We start from the raw sequence: 22,695 nt of genomic DNA, 5'->3' as shown, positions 1-22,695 counted from the left end.
ATAGTCAAGGTGCATCTATGGTGCATTCTGTATGGAAATCATTTCTTAGATGTGTGTTGTTATGGTGAAGAATAGTTATCCCAAATAATATGTACATTCTGTCATCATTTACTTACCTTGTAAGTTTGAAAGTCTGTAAATTTTTCAAAACATGTTTGAATTTCTCTCTTCTGCAGAAGAAAAAATAAGTTATTTACAGTGTAGAAGAATGTCCAAGCTGCTCTTTTCCATGCATTAAAAAAAAATTAAGGAAGACCAAGGCAATCAAATTAAATTTTAACTTCAGAAAATTTGGAACACAGTGAACACTATGGAGCTTTATATCCCTTTTGGAGCATGGCTCTATTTCGTACAAGTATGTCATGTATGTCTTTCGTTGTGTGAGAAAATAGCAGCTCAGACATTCTGCCTGGACAAGTTCCAGTTCTCACTATCTGGAGCCACCATCCCATCCATTACAGAGCAGCCAGTCAAGAGCCTTGGGAAGATCTTTGACTGCAGCCTCAAAGATGCTGCTTCTATCCAGAAAAACAAGCAAAACAGGCCTGCCAGGGAGGTTTAAGGCCTGGATTTACCAGCATTCCATACACTGCCAAGAATCACGTGGTCTCTGCTGGTGTATGCAGTACCCATAATGACAGTTGAGGCCCTGGAGAGAAAGATCAGCAGCTACTTGTGAAGATGGCTAGGCCTACCCCACAGTTTGAGCAGTGCTGCTCTGAAGACACAAGTAACATTCTGCAGCTCCTGATCAGTGGCCTCGCTTAAGAGTTAATGGTGTCACGGACATGGGAAGCTATTCAGTACAGAGAATCCATGGATCCAAAAGTGCTATCTTCTGGCATCCAGGTTCGAACAGGCAGGATATGGAGTGCAGACAAATCTTTGGAGGTGGCTGCATCACAGCGTTCAGGCATAGGCTAATTCCCGGTGACCAGGGTTGTCAATGTCCAGGGCAAAGAGCTGCAACATCTCATTCAGGAGAAAATGTGGGCAGGTGTGGAGGAGGTACAAACCAGCAGGATAGTGGGGATGGGACAACAAGGAAAATGGACAAGATGGGAAAGATCACCTAGTCCAACATCTGGCAAGCAGACTTCCATTGCATCAGGTTTTTGGTCCAAGCTGTCCAAGACCTTCACGTCTGAGGCAAAATTGAGACACCTTCCTGCCCTCATTGCTGTGGAAAAGGATCCTTTGAACACCTCCTTGGTGTCCAATATGCTCTGTTGCTTGCACCATGACCAATGTTTAAGGCAGTCGCTGAGATTGTGGCCACTGCCATCAACACCAGCAAGGGCCACCACCAGCCAGAGACCATTACATTCCTCAGAGCAGGAGAAAATCCTGTCCAACAACCTAGAGCAAAGTCTGGTCTCCTCATCACTGCCACCGACTGGCAATTGGATGTGGACCAGGGCAAGCAGCTGAAGTTCCAAGCCCAAATAACATCAACACGGGTTGGACCAAATATGATCATTGTTTCAGAGTCCACCAAGCAACTGATTATGCCTGAACTCACAGTGCCCTGGGAAGAGTTTTTGGATGAGGCCAACAAAAGGAAGCACACTAAGTACCAGAAGCTTGTGGATGAGTGCAGAAGGCTAGGTTGGGGAACTCGCTGTGTGCCTGTGGAGGTGGGCTGCTGAGGATTTGCAGGGCGTAATGCTCTGCGAAGCATTAATGTTACTGGGCATCACCGGGAAGGCAAAGATTTGCTACTGAAGCTGCAAAGAAAGTCATTAAGTGGCTTTGTATTAAGAGGGCAGATCCATGGGTGAATGCTGCTTGAACTTTTTTGTGGTTCTAAAAATATACAATTGCTTAAGTTTGCATAGACAAAATTGCACAAACATACAATATTGACGTATTGACTGCATGTACAATGTAATAATTTTATGTATTATCAACTTTTGAGACGTATAAATGTTTAGATATCCTTATTGAATATCAATTGCATCAATTTAACCAATGCTAAACTTTAAAATGTTCAAATTAATACAAATTCTGTAATTAATCATTCATTAAGCATTACATTTTAATTTAATTGTTTACCTTGGGACACAAATCATTGTCACTACATTAATATGCCTGTTACATTTTTATACTGTTAAAAAGTGGTAAGGGTAAGGGTATAGGGTTCCATTCCTGGAGGGCCACAGCCCTGCAGAGTTTAGTTCCAGCTCTGCTCCAAAATGCCTCCTTGTAATCTTCAAGCACTCCTGAAGACCTTGATTAGCTGCTTCAGGTGTGTTTAATTAGGGTTGAAGCTAAACTCTGCTGGACTGTGGCCCTCCAGGAACTGAGTTTGACACCGCTGGGTTAAGGTATCTAAAATATAAAAAAAAAATTGTGAAAATGTAAAAACATATGTATTGGTTATAAATATTGTTGTTATGGATTTTTTAATATTTTAAGTTTCTAAGGGTGTAAAATATGCAAAAATATTTAAATTTTAGATGCTGTCAAAACCATATTGTACATTTCAGCATCGGTCATGTCATGTTCTCTGTTGTCTTTTGTTTTTGTGCTTTTATGTTGAAGTTTAGTTTAGTTCCTGTTTCCTGTTTGGTTTTTGTAATCCTTTGTAGTTTCTTTTTATGATTGGTTTCCCTCTGATTGTTTCTCCTTCCCTGATTGCTTCACCAGGTGTCCCTCATTCCCTTGTTTGTTCCTGTGTGTATTTAAGCCCTGCCTTTTGTTCACTCCTTGTTGATTGTTAAATGTAGTTGGTACGTCTGTCCTGGTATGTGTTTTGATCCTGTGCCTCACCCGTGTTAATGTTTGCTCCTGTTAATTTCAGTTTCCCATCGTGGATGTTTGATTTGTTCCCGTGTCTACCTGTTTTTGTATTTATTTATAATTTCATTAAAACCTTTAACCGCATCTGGATCCAGCCTTCTTGTCTTCCCTTCTTCTGTCGTAACCGGTCAATGAATCTACTGTTCAAATATTGTATTTATACTGCAGACCGGAGACTACCTGCGGTGTCAAGCTATTGGAGTATTTCCTCTGATGCTGTCAATCATGGAGAGAAATGTTCAGATTATCTATGGTTTATGGTTTATGGGGAATATTGTGGAAATAATGCAGAGTGATTTAGATTTTACATGACAGAAGTCTAAACAAATTATTAGGCCTAAAAGGTTCACATATAATTAGCCTTTCATTTTGTTTAGAATTTTTTTTTAATTTGGTTAGTCATTCAACCAAGGGCAAAGCACTACCGGATAACATGCTATGATTTATTAATGAGTCAGCATACCTAAATAATGAAATGCACTATCTAAATCTACAAGGTCATTAGCTGTTTCCGGAACATGAAAAATGCTGTCTTCACACGCAGTATATTATATGGAGTTTGGCAGGCATGAAGGCATGTCTGAATCCAATGTTTGTGTAACATCCTGTCTACTAGGACACCTTCATCTATTTGGTATCTGAAGGCAGCATAAAAGTATAATTTACTGCCTATACCTTATGATATACCACAAACCTGTGTGTGCGATTTGGTGGAAAGAATTAAAATGGCATCTGATAGTGAGGTTGAAAATTAATTAATTCATGTTTATTTTTGCTTTTTTTTTAGCATTGTAGTCATTAACTATTTGCTTAGTTATCTTTAAAGCTCACTTGCATTTATTTTAAACAATAGACATTAATCATTGCAACTTTTTCCATACAATGGAAGCAAATGGTGACTGAGGTTGTCATTCTGCCTAAATTCTCCTTTCGAGAGATAAATACAACCTGGTAGTTGTAAAAACTTGACCATAACTATATTTTTCAAATTAGTTTTTGTGCCTTGCTCTATGATGCTACAGTTTTCTGGTGAAATAACCAGTACAACAATCATTTTTATTCACTTTCACACAAATCACAAGTAAAATGGCAGATTAACGCTACATAAACGCTTATTATTTGCTCAATTCCCCACAGATTACTATCTTGTTACATCGAAACACTTTCACAAAAACGTATGATTTAAAACACAAATCATTTTAAGGCTTAGGCTAAATTACATAACCAGCTACAAATACAAGCTTATTCATATAATGACTAAATAGCACTAACTATGGCACAACTGATAAAGCGTTGGATTTAGAATACAGAAGTCCAGGGTTTGAAATGGTAAGGATGTCTGTTTTGTTCACCTCACATTTGCTTTAGTTAGTTAGGACAAGATATTGGATTTAGGGTAGGTATGTCAATTTTGTGCATTTCAAAATTTATAGAGTATTAACCCTAAAACAAATACATTTTTAGGAGAGTTTAAACTTGCTTTTAGCGCCCCCTCAGTGAACATTTCACCTCGAAACTGCAGCACTAAGTGCAATGACTACATAATTTTCATGAGATCAGGCTGCATAAATACGGTATTTTAAACTCAGTTACATGTTTTTACACATGTACTTATTAGGGATGTACATAAATAATCAAGTAATCTTTCTGCACCAGCTACTTGAGTATTAAAATCACTACTCGAATATCGCAAATTAATTTTCCTTTCCGCGTTTGCCTGCCGTGAACAGCACTGAATTACACTGTATTTTCCCTCTGAATATCTCACCAAATGTGGCAGTATTGAGTTTGCTTGGGGTGCACTGTGGATGTGTTGTTGTAGAGGTGTTGGATGAGAGAAGAAGATATAATTGTGTCTATGCTTCTAAAGCAAAGCCAAGTTATATTACAAGACGGTAATTGTAATATTTTGATTCTCATTGAATTCTACTCTATTTGTATTTGGTTCTTTTGAAGTCATGCAAACCAGCAGACAAGGATATGCTTTTATTGTGAAAGATACAAACTCGAAATATTATCAGACCAGTATGTTTGTGAAATCTCTTTACAGGCAGAGTGCATTTTATAAAAAGCCAACTTTCACCACCTGTTTTTCTGAACAATAACATGTGAAATTATAAAAATGTGATAGCCTTTATGTAAACTCAGATTTTATATACAGATATGTGCATTACCATAATGCAGTCAGTATTGTTTTCTATTTAAGCTATGGCTAAGAGCAAATATTTTTTGTTTTCCATTCTTATTGGATGTATATTGTTAATTTAAATTTTTTCCCCCAAAAGAAATGCATAGTTAAATGCAAGTTATTTTGAAACAGTTCTAGGTAGCATTTGTGAAATACATTTCACATCAGTTTCATTCATGTTATTTTTAACATGCGATTTAATTTACAATTAGTTGTATACTACATTTTTGTGGGTTACAGTACTACAAAATTACTCGAAAATGCCCATCCCTAGTGCTTTTTACAAAATTAGACATTTTGCAGAAAACTGCTAAACTAACCAGCACTGATAAAATTTGTTCCATAAACATGTTTTCTTATTTAGCTCATAATATGAAAAAAAGAAAATGTCCCTGCCTGCAAATATAATTTGCCTGTTTACTCTCTTGTGTTCTGCTGTGGTCATGATAGTATGACATCTACTAAAAAAAATAAAAGTTATGAATCCAGCCCTTTGGGATTAAAACATAAATGCTCAAAATATGTATTTTCAGTGTCCTTTCCTAATCTAGAAAGTGACAATCACTCATTATGAATTTTACTGCATTTTACTAGTTTTTAAGTGCTACTTTCTGATTAACAGGCAAAAAGTTTGCCCTGAATGAACAAAGAGTGCCAGAGGAACACTCAGCATGCAGCAGTGCTCCAGTTTAAGCATCCATTTATTCCACACCCTCGTCTGCTATGAAATAATGACAGTATGACGGGGCCATTAAACAGCAGAGAGACAATTAGGGACCCTCCTTCCATCAGGACCAATTTCAAACAAAGACATCCCCTTACTTTCTCTCTGTTAAAAGTTTGATGGCCTTCTAAGTTTGACAACTTCATTTCAGGGCTGCCAGAGAGAACTTGAGAAGCATGAAATGGCAAAAGTTATAAAGATGGGATGAAAAAGATAACTATAATTAATGAGCTGAAGAAGACTTGACACAGACACGGTTCCACACACTGAGGTTCAGAGAAATGATGTCATAGTTCTTTTAGTCAGCAAATATTCACGTATGTGACAAATGCTCTTGCAACGGTCCATCGTTTCTTGAATAAGATACAGATCATTGCAGTGCCATACATACCCCAAGACTGTGCCAATAGGATACTGAGAAATATGCATCAGGTATAAAGACATAGTCATTCATGACTGAATGTTTACATTAACATGAATTAATGTCCAAACTGATGTTCATTTATTAATCTACAGCACTATTTTTTTACCTTTACAGACATCTTGTTTTCTTTCCTTAAAAACAAACACATTACATTTTTCATGAGTAGTTATTTTAATCTCTTAACAGGCCTAATATTTTACAGTAATAATTAAGCAATATCACACAGCCGAGTGTCGCAGGTAATGTGTGTGCCTTTGTTTGAGAATTACTGCTTTAGAGGTATGCTATGTGCTACAAGAAAGCACTCCCACTATGCTAACTTTAACACAATAGCCTCATTTATGTATGAGAGGAATCTTCTTGTTTCTTTCCTGGGATCAATAACAAAAGTCAAATGAAACACTATTGTTGTTTTCAGTTACTGTTCTGAATATTTTAATGACATCAGATCTTAATGCCTAAAGTGATGGTTATAAACAAGCTTCATTATCTTTATTAAACAAAAATATTTTTTTAAATATAGAAATACTCCCAGAAATAAAGGCAAGTCAAGCATTTTAACCCTATAAAGGGGTCATATCATATGTTTTTATAAGATGTTTTTCCCTGAAGTATGATGTTAATAAAATTTTAACGTTTTTTTGCTACTGTGAGGATAGTTCACCAAAAAATTACGTACGTTTTGGTCTGTTTCTCACCCAAAACAACTGTATCATTTCATAAAACATGGATTAAACCACTTGAGTCATATGGATAACTTTTCATATGGATCATGCCTTTATGTCCATTTTTGGAGCTTAAATGTTTGGAACAGAGTTTGTGTTCTGCAGAAGAAAGAAAGTTTGAGTTTGAGATGGCATGAGGGCGAGTAAATGATGAGAGAATTTTTGGGTGAACTGTTCCTTAAAGAAATAACTTTTAGTGATTTAAATCCCTTTGATTTGCCACATTGGACCTTGAGAATATTTAAGTTTTTTGAGTTTTTGACACAAACATTTTAATAATAAATCTAATGTCCAGATGACAGGGTTAGTTAAAATATTCCAGCAAATTTATTGAGAAAAAAATTACAAAAGATGAAAAAAGGTCATTAAAATGTATTAAGTTCAAATAATAATAACAAATAAAAACAGGGTTTCTTTGTGTTGTGTATAAACACGTGGTCAGACAGTGAGTGTGTCTCATTCTCAGCCACACCCATGGCTGAACACCTTTTGAGGTGAACACCTACTGAACACCTTACTTAGTGGGGGTACACTCACAAAATTATAAAATAAATAATTTATAGAAAACAAATAATATAATTCGGTTCCTTCATGCCCCCTTCAACATGAAATCAGACATCACTTTTCTCTGCTCTCACAAGGGTAGCGGGTTTACTCACAGAAATGTGTTGCATAACTTGTTAAGATCGAACTGAAATAATCAGGGACATTATTATATCATTAATTAACCTTATATTGTTAATTATTCTGGTGATTGGCCAACACCAGGTCCCTAATCAGGCTAATTAGCCCTTGAGAGGAATAAAGGCCGACTGAAGACAGCAGTGCGACAGAGAGATTGATTTACGGGCAGCTGTCCGTCACCTGTGTGTATGTGTTTGTATTTTTGGTTCAGATTTATATTAAAATATTATTTATATTGTCAAGCCGGTTCTCGCCTCCTCCTTTCCATGAATCCCTTTACACACTTCAACATGTGTTTCTATTTATTTATCTGTATAATGTCATAAAGTTGCAAACATTTGGAAGCTTCAATATATGCTCTATTTGGACTGATGAGGAAGTTTTTAGTTTTTAAAGCATGTTTTAAAAGTACATCAAGATCTTTTATTTCAAAAGATCAAACAAAACTTTATTCCTCATGATATGATCCCAGGGAAAGAAACATATAGGAAATCTATAAGTCAACATATGAGTCAAGGTATCACATGCTCAAATATAGATTGTTCATTCTTGTGCACAGCAGACAGATCACAAAATAGGAATGTGGTACGCCATTGAGTGTTTCAGTCTAGTAATAAAGAATCTGATGGCCAGATGAAATGGATTCCTCAATCACCCGTTAACTCAGAGTTGTTCAAAAATACAGCAAAAACATCCACACACACTCATTTCCCAATCTTTCACTACTGAAGAATCACAACTCGCACAATTTACATTTAAACTCACTTAAAAATGTACTTTGAACTAGAGATGTACAGATTCCATCTTCAAGAAATGTCAATACAGTGAACTCCGAAACCCCCAGAGATCAAAATCATTGATCATCTCCCCAAATAGAGAAATACTAAATGCTTGAAGATAAAAAGATGTTTGGGATTGTCAATATGTGATGAACTGAACATATTCCCACTGGTTGACACAACTTTGAAAACATTCATTGGTGTTTGCTGTGCTGAGTGGGGACACCATTTTCTATTCTCATTACTCAGCAAAAATTCTTATCGGAATTCATTCCGAGAGAAACGAGCCAGTCTGAGTAATGCGTTTCTCTCCAATGCAATGTAAATGCATGTAAAATGGTGTCCTGTCTAGATGCAGATGAACATTAATAATGTATCATCACTACCTTTAATCTCTTCAATCTTTGAACAAGTCTATTAAACATTTTCATCTTGATATCCGGTACTGTGCAAAAGTCTTAAGCACATAAGATGGTTAAAAAAAACATTTGTTTTAAGATGGTTATTTATATTTTTAGCTGTAGTGTGTTAATAGGTAATATGCATTTTAGACTCCCAAACATTCCTTCTGCAAATAGAATAGAATAGTAGAACATGTAGCCATGGCATGGCATGGCCCCACAGAGACTGGGATGCCGAAGAATGGGAGTTGTAGTGAAACGTTTCTTTAATTCCTTGAAATCCCTATCGGCCTCTGCATCCCATTTTAGCTTCTTAGTAACGCTCCGGAGGATCGATGTAAGAGGTGCTGCTACAGAACTGAAATTTCTGATAAATCGTCTGTAAAAGTTGGAGGATCCTAGAAATCTTTTAAGTTCTTTTACTGTAGTTGGTAGTGGCCAGTCAAGAACGGCTTGGACTTTAGATTCTTCCATAGCTACCCCATCTGAATTAAGAATATACCATAGAAAGGCGAAGGTTGTCTTGTGGAACTCACACTTATCTGCTTTATAGTAGAGCTGATGCTGAATCAGACGTTGTAGTACTGCTTGGACATGCTTGATGTTTTCCTCCAATGTTGATTAAAAAAATCTAAATATCATCAATGTAAACAATGGCCCACCAGTTTAGCATGTCTCTGAAAACCTCATTAACAAAGGAATACTGAAGGATAGTTGGATAGCCCAAATTTTTTTACCTGGTACTCATAGTGTCCGGTTCTGGAACAGAACACAGTTTTCAACTCATCTCCCTCAAGTATCGAAACTTGAGTGTTACATCATTTAATCCACGGTAATCAATACAGGGTCAAAATCCTCCGTCTTTTTGTTCTCAAATAAGAAGCCTGCACTGACAGGGAAGTGGATGGACGGATTAAACTTTTGCTAATGACTCCTCAATGTACTCCTCCATGGCCTTAGATTCTGGTTCTAATAGAAATAGAATAATAGAAATACTACAGCAGAGCGATGACATCTCGGGTCATTACCTCATCTCTTGTATGCTGCGATCAGCTAATGCTACTCAATCTACACCATGCTATGATTCAGGTAGAACTATTCTTTCAACCACTAAAGATAGCTTTACCAATAATCTTCCAGATCTATATCATACACTCAATAAACCCCAAAGCCCAGAAGAACTTGATGAAATAACAAAAAATATAAATGCAGTCTTCTCTAACACTTGATAGTGTTGCCCCCCTCCCCCCTCGATTAAAGAAAATTAAAGAAATAAGGCCTGCACCATGGTACAATGATCACACTCATGCTCTCAAGAGAGCAACTCGGAAAATTGAGCGCATGTGGAAGAATACAAAATAATTTTAACTGAAAAATGTTGACTATATTGAGAAAACATAAAATATACTATGTATCAGGGAAATTTAAACAAATATGACAGATAAGAATAAACCAAGATGAAAATTTTACAACTCAGTCGTGACCTGTAAAGCTGGCACTTGCATGTCAATGGCATAAAAGTCAGAAAATACAATAAACAAGAACACGACAACAACAAAAAAATTGGATCTTTAGGGAAGTATAACAAAGTACACAGTAGGGGCATTTCTAGGCTTCAGTGACATCCGGGGCTTAGCCCAAGGGGCATATTAAAATATACAAATAAGAAGAATCCTTCCTTCCATGATTTAAAAAATGACCACCCTACTTGTCAAATAACAATTAGGGCCTATATTAAGCACACAACACTGACACCTGTTCAGAACTTTAAATGATTGAATGACAGGCCCACAATAAATTGATTTAACATGTTTTTAATTTAAATTGCGGATCAAAACGAAAATTATACCTAGTCAGCTCGTTTTTTCACTGTGCAGTATGAGATTAAAGTAGTAATATTTTGAGAAAAAATAGTAAGGAAAGTGATATGGTGGACAACAGCAAAGTGGAGCGCCTGGGTCTTTACATACAATACCACTAACCAAGGAGATAGCTTGGCTATGCAACTGAGCTGAATTTCTGGGACGTTTTTGCGAGCTCTCTGTTCATAAACGAGGTGTGCATTAGTACATTAATCATTGAATGTGGTAACATCTCCTAAGTTACAGTATCTTTAGAGAGGAAAACCCAATAACAACCTTGAGAGGGACTGCACAAATTTGTCTGGTTCTTTTTCTTGAATAAATTAAATGTCCTACATAACCACTGAGTCCAAATACTAATAACTCTGTGCTAATGAGTCAAAAGAAGAAATTTCGTTATAGCTAAATCCTATCCTAAAGTATGATTTAACTACGTCCTCCACATCCATCTCTTGCATTAATTAAGCTGCAGGCTCGGCATCCGTGCTATCGTTGTGATAATGATGCTCTGTTTAGCCTAATATGTATTTGTTTCCCCCTCTAATATTCTACTTTATTCTCACAATGCAACGACTTTATTCTAATAATTTTTACATTATACTCAAACTATCATGACTTTAATCTCATAATGCTTAAACATAATTCTCGTGATTTTTACTTTATTCGCAAATATTTGCACAATATTTGCAATGAACGTTATTTTTTTTTACATGGCAATAAAAGGCATTGTGGCATCACAGAATAAATTTAAAAATACCTTTATTTTTTTTAAACGCATCTAGATACACCTGCATTGTGTTTCATGAATCCAGGTTGTTTTTAACAAAGCAATGTTTCAATGCTTGATAAACGGTAAGACAGTGTTTTTTCCCTTTTGCTCTGGTGTGCAGATTTAAGTACAATGAGACAAGTTCAAAGTCATTTGATTTTAAACCACTTAAAAATTAAGGCACCACAAAGAGACTATTAAAAGCAGCAGTGTACCTCCACGCACATGACATGGAAATGTGAACCAGCACGGGCAGAGCGCACATACAGGCAGAGACAATTTTAATTTTTTGTGAAATTATTTTTGTGAACTTTAATGTGAGATTTATAATTTGAAGACCTTTGTATTGTACTATTTAGGTTTGTAGCTCACTGTGCTGCTATTTTGAGTTGTGTTTGAGGAAATTCCATTGCAATTAACATTCTTTAGTCCAACATAGCCTACTGATTCCCTACTAAACCAGAATAACAGACTTGTGAATGCATTAAAATCTACTTGGTGTGTGGATTGTTAAAAACAAATGAAGATTAGAAATTAGATTTATAGATTATATATTTAGAAATAAGGCTTGCGCAATAAAACCTCAGTGCCCCTGATACAGATAAGCTGCAATCCCATGAGAGAATAGAAAGCTCCCACTCGAGGCATTTGTTACATGTCTGATGAACTTGAGCATGAACAGCAGATAAAAGTCAAAGTGCGAACTGTAATATAATGCAAGTTAGGCTCACTGATTGGAATTAATTTACATTTGAAGCCAGAATTGCAGCCTGCCTTGTTGCTTTTGTACCTTGATGTACCCTGATGAACATTAAGCCTTCCTTTTTTTTCATCACAAAAAAACAAACAAACATTCAGGGCTATTGTCACGATTCCCTTGTTGTCTGCCCTGGGTTTCACTTGTCATTGTTAAATGTACTACACTTCCCAGAATCCACCTGCCATCACCACTGCCATTTTGTTCATCGTTCTCACCTGTGTCTAATTCAGTCATCACTCCCTGGTTATTTAAGCCCTGCTTTTTGTTCACTCCTGCTTCCGAGCCTCCCGAGCTTTCCAGAGCTCGGCCTTCCGAGCCTCCCGAGCTTTCCAGAGCTCGGCCTCCCGAGCTTTCCAGAGCTCCGCCTCCCGAGCTTTCCAGAGCTCCGCCTTCCGAGCCTCCCGAGCTTTCCAGAGCTCCGCCTTCTGAGCCTTCCAGAGCTCCGCCTCCCGAGCTTTCCAGAGCTCGGCCTTCCGAGCCTCCCGAGCTTTCCAGAGCTCGGCCTTCCGAGCCTCCCGAGCTTTCCAGAGCTCGGCCTTCCGAGCCTCCCGAGCTTTCCAGAGCTCGGCCTCCCGAGCTTTCCAGAGCTCCGCCTCCCGAGCTTTCCAGAGCTCCGCCTTCCGAGCCTCCCGAGCTTTCCAGAGCTCCGCCTTCTGAGCCTTCCAGAGCTCCGCCTCCCGAGCTTCCCAGAGCTCTGCCTCTCGAGCTTTCCAGGGCTTCGCTTCTGGAGCGTCCTACGGCACCACATCCCTCGGCTCCACCTCCAGAACCTTCCAGACCTCCGCCTCTAGAGCCTCCTACGGTGCCACCTCCATCGGCTCCGCCTCCAGAGCCTTCCAGGTCTCCGCCTCTAGAGCCTCCTACGGCGCCTCCTTCCACGCCTCCGGCTGCAACGGCTCCACCTCCCACGGTTAGGCCTTCTGACCCTATTCCCGTCCTGTGGCCTCCTCCCAGGCCTCCTGACCCTGTCCCTGTTCTGTGGCCTCCTCCCAGGCCTCCTGACCCTGTTCCTGTCCTGTGGCCTCTTCCCAGGCCTCCGGACCCGGTCCCTGTCCTGTGGCCTCTTCCCAGGCCTCCGGACCCGGTCCCTGTCCTGTGGCCTCTTCCCAGGCCCCCTGACCCAGTCCCTGTCCAGTGGCCTCCTCCCAGGTCCCCCAAACCTGTCCTTGCCCCGTGGCCAGCTCCCAGGCCTCCTGAACCTATCCTTGCCCGGTGGCCAGCTCTCGGACTTCCTGCCTGCCCTTTGTGCCCCCTTGGACTTCCTGTCTGCCCCTTGTGCTCCCTTGGTCTGTCTGTTTGCCCCTTGTGCTCCTCTGGTCTGTCTGTTTGCTCCCCCCCCCCTTCACTCCTTGGATGATTTTTTTTTTTTCATTTATTTTTCCTCTGAGGAGCGTCTGGAAGCCGCTCCTTTGAGGGGGGCTATTGTCACGATTCCCTTGTTGTCTGCCCTGGGTTTCACTTGTCATTGTTAAATGTACTACACTTCCCAGAATCCACCTGCCATCACCACTGCCATTTTGTTCATTGTTCTCACCTGTGTCTAATTCAGTCATCACTCCCTGGTTATTTAAGCCCTGCTTTTTGTTCACTCCTGGTCGTTCGTTGAATGTTGTCAAGCCTGATCTGTGTTTCCCTGCCTGAGTTCTTAGTTTATGTTTGTTTCCCCATCGAGGGTTTTTCCTTTGTGTTTGTTTTGATTTTGCTAAATAAAGAAACCTGCATTTAGATCCTCTCTCCTCGCTGCCTCATTCGTAACAGCTATTAACAAAAGATCTGGGTCGTCAGCCCTCTCAGCCAGGGTCTAGCGTCGCTGCTGCTACACAGCAGGAGAATCAATATGTGTGAAGTTTAGTATAAAATAGAATTTGAATGGCACCTGATCTTATCTGTTTTTATTTTATGTTATATTTTATTTTATAACTGTTATTAAAATGTATTAATTTTACAATTAATTAAATGTATAAAATAAATGCTTTGTATTTTTTTGCATGTATCTCGTTATAAATAAACTACACTCAAGAATATTCAGAGTACATTTAGTAGTTTTATAAAACTTTAACCACTGTGTTTACATACACATGCATTTTCTATTATATGTTTTTGCTCTATGAATACATTAAATTTAATTAAACATTAATTCATCTTTAAAATTTTTAAACATGCATATTTCATGAAGGTATACTGCACATTTATAAGCAACTATCGCATCATAAAAACAGAGAAATGCTGAAAGCAAGGAGGTCTAAAATTCCTGGAAAAGCTATACGTTAACAGTGGCATCATAATGCTCTGCTGCCAAACACAGCCTCGGAAATATGCAATCTGGATGCTGCCATCTTTGCTTTATTAGCACTCAGTTATGGAAACAATTTTGAGTCAATCACCTAAGCCATAAAAACAATGTGATGGTCACTGGTGAAACATATATTGAAACTTCTAGACATATTTTGTCAGAATACATGGCTTCTTTTGAATGGCCATCAATTCTGGATGGTAACTAATGAAGCTAACCATCTAAACTTTGATATCCTGGTTGAAAGTACTAAAGAGTCACAGTGTTTCCCCATTTTTAGGAAGTCAACCAACAAATGGCTTAATTCTAATAACATTTAATGGAGAACAAATGGAGACTTTTGCTTATGTCTCTGTAAAGGGATTTAGGGGAAAGGAGGAGGCGAGAACCAGCTTGACGATATATATAATAGTTTTAATGATAAACTTAAACAGAAGACACAAACACACACGACGGACATGTCCATAAACGATCTCTCTCTCCCGCACCATCCTCCGCAGTCGGCCTTTATCCCTCTCGGTGGCTTGATTAGCCTGATAAGGGACCGGGTGTGTAGAATCACGACCCGGCCTCCGCCCTGCCACATTCCTGCCACAGTTCTCTCAGGCTGGGGAGCCCCCGGCATGACGTACACCCCCCTTTCCCTGGGGAGGGGCGTGTCTTCCGCCCCGTCTGCCGGCAGGTCATCCCCGTCTACCTGGATCAGGGAGGGGACAAGGGGAGGGTAATAGAAATATTTAAATAGGGGGTACTACCTGTAACACTGTAAAATTTAAAAGAGAGGGAATAGGCCAATGCAGATCGGCAGTGAGAGAGAGAGGAGAGATGAAAAAAAAAAACCTACACGCCAGTTCTTCGATATGCCATAGCTTGATCCCCGGCCACTCCTCCACCCTCTAACGGATAAAAGCCGCACCTCCCCGGGCAGACTGGAGGCAGTCCTCCAGCCCCTGGCCCCTTTTGTATTAAAAGGATTGACCATTTTGTACTGTGCTGAAGAATTTCTAATTGAGGCCCTGGGTTTAGACATACTGCTCATTGCTGCATACACCATTATCTACTTCTGATCCCTGAAGGTATATTTGTAGCCAATTAAACAGGTGGGACTACATAGAAGTTTGTCTGATGTTCAGATTAAATAAATTACTTGTTAATTTAGTACATGCGAGATATTTTAGATTCATAGGATTCCAGACAATGAATCCAACCTCCAAACAATACAGTCCCAGTTTTATCTCCAGATATCACATTGTTGAAAATAATTCACAGAGGCTAAAGGAAGTTTACCAGGACAAGAAAAGTCACTCAGAAGTCAATATACACTGTTGAGCCTAAACATTATAACCACCTGCCTAATATGCTGTTGGTCCTCCGTGTGCTGCCAAAACAGTGCCGACCCACTGAGGCATGGACTCTGCAAGCCCCATGAAGTTGTCCTGTGGTGTCTGACACCAAAACATTAGCAACAGATCCTTCAATCCTGTAAATTGTGAGATGGAGCCACCATAGATCAGACTTGTTGGTCTAGCACATCCCACAGATGCTCAATCAGATTGAGATCTGGGGGATTTGGAGGCCAGGGCAATAACTTGAACTCTTCATTATGTTCCTCAAACCATTTCCGAACAATGTGTGCAGTGTGGCAGGGTGCATTATCCTGCTGAAAGAGGCCACTGCCATCAGGGAATACCGTAGTCATGAAGGGGTCTATTTCTCCAGCATTCAACATGTTGAACACGAGAACTGATTGTTTGTTTACCTTCTAATATAGCAAGTCCTTGACATGTGGCCTTGTTAGGAGATGATCAACGTTATTTGCATCACCTGTGTTATAGGTCATAAAGTTTTGGCTCATCATTGTACAGTGGGGTCCAAAATCTTTAAATCAAATTTAAACCTGGAAATGCTCAGAAAGTTTAAGATGCTTAATGTAACATTCTCAAATCATGCTGACATATCGTAGATCATGTTGAAATTAAAGCAAAAGGTGACAAGCTAATAAAATAATATTGTGTGAAATTAGAAACTAGTAGTCTCAGATTTTGGATCCCACTGTATACATCACTCTGAGATGGGAGAAAGAACTTTCATTCAAAACAAAAGAGGATTTTGAAAACAAGTTGAACCGCCACCATTATGCATGATTGTCTATGGTGCAGTGTGCTATCTTCTGTTGCTAAGATTAAGCCAATGCTAAATCAAAGCTATGTGCCATTACCAATGACAAAATGTATATGAGCCCATAGATGGACATTCTGTTCCTGAGAGACTCTGATTGAAAAATCTCACAAAGCTCTTGAGGTTCAAAGCGCTCATGGCAAAAATGACAAATGGATTTCTACGTGGTATCAACAGAGTCAAAAAGTGGCCATGTCCATGTCTTTCATCCACATGAGAAAGGGGATGAGAGAACGAGAGAATGAGATTGACTGCGGGTGGGCCCGCATCTCAATTCAGTTTTATATAGAGGTTCAATTGTTTATCCAAAATTTCATTATCTATCAAATTTCAAAGGCACTTTTTCTTCTCTTTCTAGTTACAAGGGCTCAAGTATAGTTTATCATTAAGTCACTTTCATCTATATCCAACGTTCAGAGGAACAGCAAGAGCGAGATCATCAGTCTTCATGCCAGGTGCTGAGCTGAGCCTTGTGTTTACTGTTTACTCCGATATCAGATAGTGACCTTTCTGGCTTTGAAAAGGCTTTGATAACTATTGCAACAATGGGAATGTGCTAAGAAATGTAGGAGTGGAATCTCAAATGCCCGGAATACCAATCTTGGGTGTACGGAATAGCATTAGAGGCTGCTAAAGGATCTTTCCCCTCCTGTCTATCCTGTTCTGCTTAGCTCAACTCACAAGGCAAAGAAATTGTCTTAAGATATTATGTACATTGTGACATTTCCCTTCACCCTGACCTTTTACAGTCTGTTGCTGACAAGGGCCTTTTCATCTTTCCCCATTGTCTGGCATGCAAAGGCTGCAAAAGCATGTAAGACAAGGTTAAACATGGTGCGTAACGCTGTAGGGAACAAATGATGACACTGAAGATTGAGCTTGATACAGTTGTGGTGACAGATGCCAGGAGAGAGTTGCCAAATGGCTTGCATGCAATGTTTCTGACAGGAATGACATTATCAAAACTTCCTATGTAACTTCTAGGGCAGGGGTCTTCAAACTGGGGTCTGAGACCCCAGGAGGCCATCACAATGAAATGTTTTATATTTTTACTAAATGTATCTTAATAATAAGAAATAAAAAAAAAAAGAAAATCTGCATATATTTCTGAGAGAAAAAATATATGTTTAAGTGTTGTTCTCTTTCTTGACTTACATATGCTTTTCACAACTTACATATGCTCGAAAAAAGTACATCTGTACAAGGAGGTCTCCACCCCACTATTGTTTTTCGCTTGCAGGCTTGTATGGCACTTATAATCTTCTTTAAAGCTGCTTAGCAACTATGTTTATTACAAAAGCACTATCAAATTAATATCAAATATTGAATTTGAACTATTTTTCTAATATTCTATAATTGGATAGAACAAATTATAATATTGGGTAAAAAACAATACAATGTCAAATTAATAAAATAAAAGTAAATACTATCCAGATAATAATTTTGTAATTTGTTTTGGCTTTGGTGCAATGACAAATAAATGCCAATAATTAAACTTTGGAATCAACATATTGTTTGATAGTTGTATCAGACTAACTATTTTTTACACACAGTATAAATGGGTTTCATTTATGATAATGTTACCCGCTACATCATTTTGAGTCACTAGTAGGCATGCAACGACATGGAATTTCTAGGCAGATACCGATAACCAATAATTTTTTTTACTTTACTTTCAACCCCTTCAACTGTAGCTGCTAAGTAATTAATTCAATTTTACTCACTTGAAACAAAATAGGTGTTTTTAAAAGCTTGGAATCTGGACTTCACATTCTGACCAAATCTTATCTGCTGCTATTTAAAGTAATACTCTGGGTGTAATATAAATTAAGCTCAATCGACAGCATTTGTGGCATAATATTAATTACCACACAAATTAATTTCTACTCATCCCTTTTCTTTAAATAAAGCAAAAATCGAGGTTGCAATGAAGTGAATGGGGCCAATTTTTGGAGGGTTTGAATCTTATAATTTTATAAAAACATGTTAATTCTTCTGTTAAAACTCATGTATTATTTGAGTTGAAAAAAATTTAAATCCACTTTTACAGTCGTTTTATGGTTTGTTGACATTACATCGTACATCACTGTAACCCAGATTTATGCTTTATTTTTTTAAGAAAAGGGGTAAGTCAAAATAAATTTTGATGGTATTCAATTTCATGCCACAAATGCTGTCAATTATGCTCAACTTCTATTGAACCTAGATTGTTCCTATTAGCATGGGCGGCTCTAGGGCTGGGCTACCGGGGCTTGAGCCACAAACGCTTTCCGTAAAGTCATCTTTTTGTAGTGTCGTCATAGGTACCAATGCTTGGTTATCAAGTTGAAATGAAAACATATTACATTTGAAAGTTAGGGTAATATACTGCACATAAATTAATGATTCCTGTCTTTCAACTGTAATGATGTCACCAAATACAGACTGAATTCAGTACCCACAAGCCTAACCTTTGTGTGCGCATACAAGAAGAGAGTTTGTGGCACGCGATTGCGGATGTGTATTGGAAACTGTGTTGAGTTGGTCCATCCAGATGCAGTAAGAACCAAATATTTAGATGTATAACCCTGAAAACAAGGAGTATTATATACAGATGTATTCAAGGAATTTGCTCATTTTAAAGTCATGAGCCAGGACATTTGCATGTTTAGCAAAATGAAGACACAATACAATAAACATATCAAACTTTATGCGATCTAGCTATAATTTTTTTATCTCTAGCACCTACAGTATTTAGCCTGTTTACAACCTGCTTTCTTGTAAATGAACTTAAGCACCCGACGAACAAAGGAAAACTGTATAGCGCTGTACACAATGTGTGTCAAACTACAGATAGCTGAAAGGGACAAATAGTGTGTGTTTTTTTATCACGTTTTTAAGTATAGATGTTAAAAGCATGCAATTTCTGATCTTCAAGCGTATCTGAGACAAAGTTAGTGAGACTTTAGTTTACTATCTAAATGACACCTCATAGATGTATTTAGGGCTGGGCGATAAAACGATATCAATATTTATCGCGATTAAAAATAACTCCACGATAGCGACGATAAGCTTTTGAGTAATTTTCGATATTTAGCCTGTGTTCTACATCTAGACATGTGTGTTGCAAAAACAACTAGCAGTTTGGCTTTCTTATCGTATGTTTCCACTGGCGCGTGCTGAGCGAATGTGAGTGAGTGCTTTCAATTCCTTCCTATGGATGCCGAGTGTATATTAGGGCTGTCAATCGAATAAATGTTTTAATCGAATTAATTACATGGTGTCCCGATTAATTAATTGCGATTAATCACATATACAAGTATTTGCTGAGAAAGTCCCTTATATAACAATAACTCAATATATAATGCTTATACATATTTATGTCAATATATAATTATACATAGTTAAATTTATATATTTAAAAATTATATATATATATACAAAAAGCAGCTTTAGAATACAGTGTATTGTTTACTACCATATTATTGATCATAAGTCAATCATTGGCATACAGTTCACAAATATCCATTTCACAATGAATTTGTCAATCAGTTGGAGATTTATTATGAGGGCTTGTTTAAGGGCCCGTCAATTTACACCTACGTTAGACGTCTCGGGTGTGTTGACTCATAAACATAAAATGTTTAGGTCACTGTGTCAAGTTAAATATAGTTTAATACTCAATCTTTAAACACATCTTGAGATCCCTTAGATCGCATTTGCGCTCCTTCAAGTGTTTTGAACGCAAGAACGTAAAGCATATTTTTATTCACTGTATAAACTGCGTGTTGCTCATACAGCTGAAATTTCACTTACTGCCCTCTGGAGTAATCAGGTGGTACTGCAAGCTTGCATTTCTCAGGAATCTTCCTTATTATGGTCCGTTAATTGCGTAATTTTTTTTAAAGTTTTTTTAACACGTTATTTTTTGTAAAATTAATCGCACTGAATTAACTTGTTAAATCATCAGCCCTAATGTATATATATATATATATATATATATATATATATACATACATACACCTTCATTATGATTCAAAATGAACTGATCATCTTATAACATTCATATCCAACTGCACTCAATTGATAAAGCCCCCAACGCAGTTTTGTAAAGACTATTTAGACTTTTTAGGATTTTGTTTTCTCTTCTTTTTTTGGAAATTCCAAAAAATTTGCAATGTGCAAATGTGATTCAATATCGTGATAAATATCGGTATCGAATGATATGAAAAAGAATATCGTGATAATATTTTTTTGCCATATGGCCCCATATCCACAGAGGTCTGGACTAAGCCCTGAATGTTCACTGACCCTAGTACCGCCCCTGCCTATAAGGTTTGGTGGATGCAACATAAACCAGAAGCGTGTCTACATTACAGATGTACAGTATGCTAACTTAAATGAGAAATAAATGACATTACATTTGCAGTGATATTTGCATACGAGTATTTACAGTAACCCTAATGAATGGCTAAACAGAGAGAGAATAACTAACTTAATTCAAAAAGAGACAGTAAATTAACAACATATAACAAACATTAAACAACAAAACACACAATACAAACATCATGGTGTAATATTTATGCCAGTGGCCTGAGTTCAATAGTGGGGTGTGTGTGTGTGTGTGTGCGCGCGCGCGCGCACACGCACATACTTAGACAGTTTGTCCTAACGTCGAAAAAGCTAGTACTATTACTTGTTAAACTAGTAAAATACAACTAGCACGTTAGTTCAGTCACAAACTAGTGTTTTTATGTCTCATGTCATTCTGTTAGGATTGTTTCAACATCCATTAACTGTATTATTTTGTGTTTGTATTTGTTTTAATCTGCTGTACGAAATGATTAGCCTTTTTTCATATTCTGTTTATGTTTCATGAAATAATAAGTGGCAATGATTGCCCCTAAGTAGCATACATATATGTTTTTGTCACATTTTTGCTTAGTACTTGATGAAGTGCATAAGCTACAGGCAGTAAGAGATTATCTGCAGCAAGCAAATAAATCATAACAAATTATCAACGAAAATATCAACGGTAATTACACTTTCATTTTTTCACCATCAGAGGTCAATAATATATCGCCTCAATAACATGCCCAGGGCTGGACTGGTAATCTGGCATACCGGGCATTTTCCTGGCTGGCCGACGCACTTTGGTGCAGATCAGAGGCGGAACAGAGCGGGCCGGTGGGTCGGCCGCGACCCCCTGCTCGACAAATTTTAGGCCAGTTGCTATGTAAAATCCCAGGCCGATTTCTCTTCCCAGTCCAGCCCTGAACATGCCTGTGAATCAATTTGTCCCAGAAACACATTTAGAGTTTTATGCACAAAATTAAAAAGGAAAGCATGTAAATGATTATATCTACGATCATTTAAATGACTATATCTCATCAATGGTTTAGAGAAGAAACATAATAAGAATATTTTTTACTTGCAAAATGTACACTGTACATACATTAGTATATAATGTGTTTCTGGGTCAAAGGGACTCAAAATGATGTAGCATGTCACAAATATATACAGTAGGTGCTCTAGGGATATTATAACCCATTGTGACATGGCTTGAGTAAAAGGCATCAACCAGAAAATTACCACCCATTAAGACAGCGTCCTCTCACAAGACAAACAGAACTGTGTATTTCTCTTGTAAATAAATAATTGGCAGTTTTATCAGGGCAATGAATGGTTCTTGATTTTGACATTACAGGACAATACAAAATACAACACTGTTCTTCATCAGTACTCACTCAACAGATTATTTTGAGACTTTTAGAGTATAGGTAGTAGATTTGGCTTAAACATTGGGGGGTTGCAGCGTGAAGCATTTACATGTCTCCATTGATCAAGGTATAAATAATGGGGAGAGTTGTACTTGCTTGTTTTGATTCGGAAAACAACAAATCGCAACCCTCGGAATCTACGACCCTGATTAGAGGATAATCCTGTGAAAATCCATTTTAGGTGCTTGGGGTTGGAGCTCTAAGCCCACATTAAACCGTGCTGTTAAAGTGCCATCTTTTTTTCAGCGAGATGGATGAAATGTGAAATTAAATATGACAACAGTTTGTACAACTGAGAATTACAGATAGATAGCGAAGCTTTGTGCTTATTTGATTGAATAATATAT

General features: G+C 38.0%; 1 protein-coding gene across 1 annotated transcript in view; it reads right to left on the bottom strand.

Annotated features, from left to right (window-relative positions):
* LOC127660199 (relaxin receptor 1-like) overlaps positions 1-22,695 on the bottom strand; it is a 93,687-nt gene that overhangs the window by 64,737 nt on the left and 6,255 nt on the right. The window lies entirely within an intron of this gene.

This window comes from Xyrauchen texanus, chromosome 19, assembly GCF_025860055.1.
Source record: "Xyrauchen texanus isolate HMW12.3.18 chromosome 19, RBS_HiC_50CHRs, whole genome shotgun sequence".
Classification (NCBI taxonomy): Eukaryota; Metazoa; Chordata; class Actinopteri; order Cypriniformes; family Catostomidae; genus Xyrauchen; species Xyrauchen texanus.
This window is presented reverse-complemented; position numbering and strand designations above follow the sequence as displayed.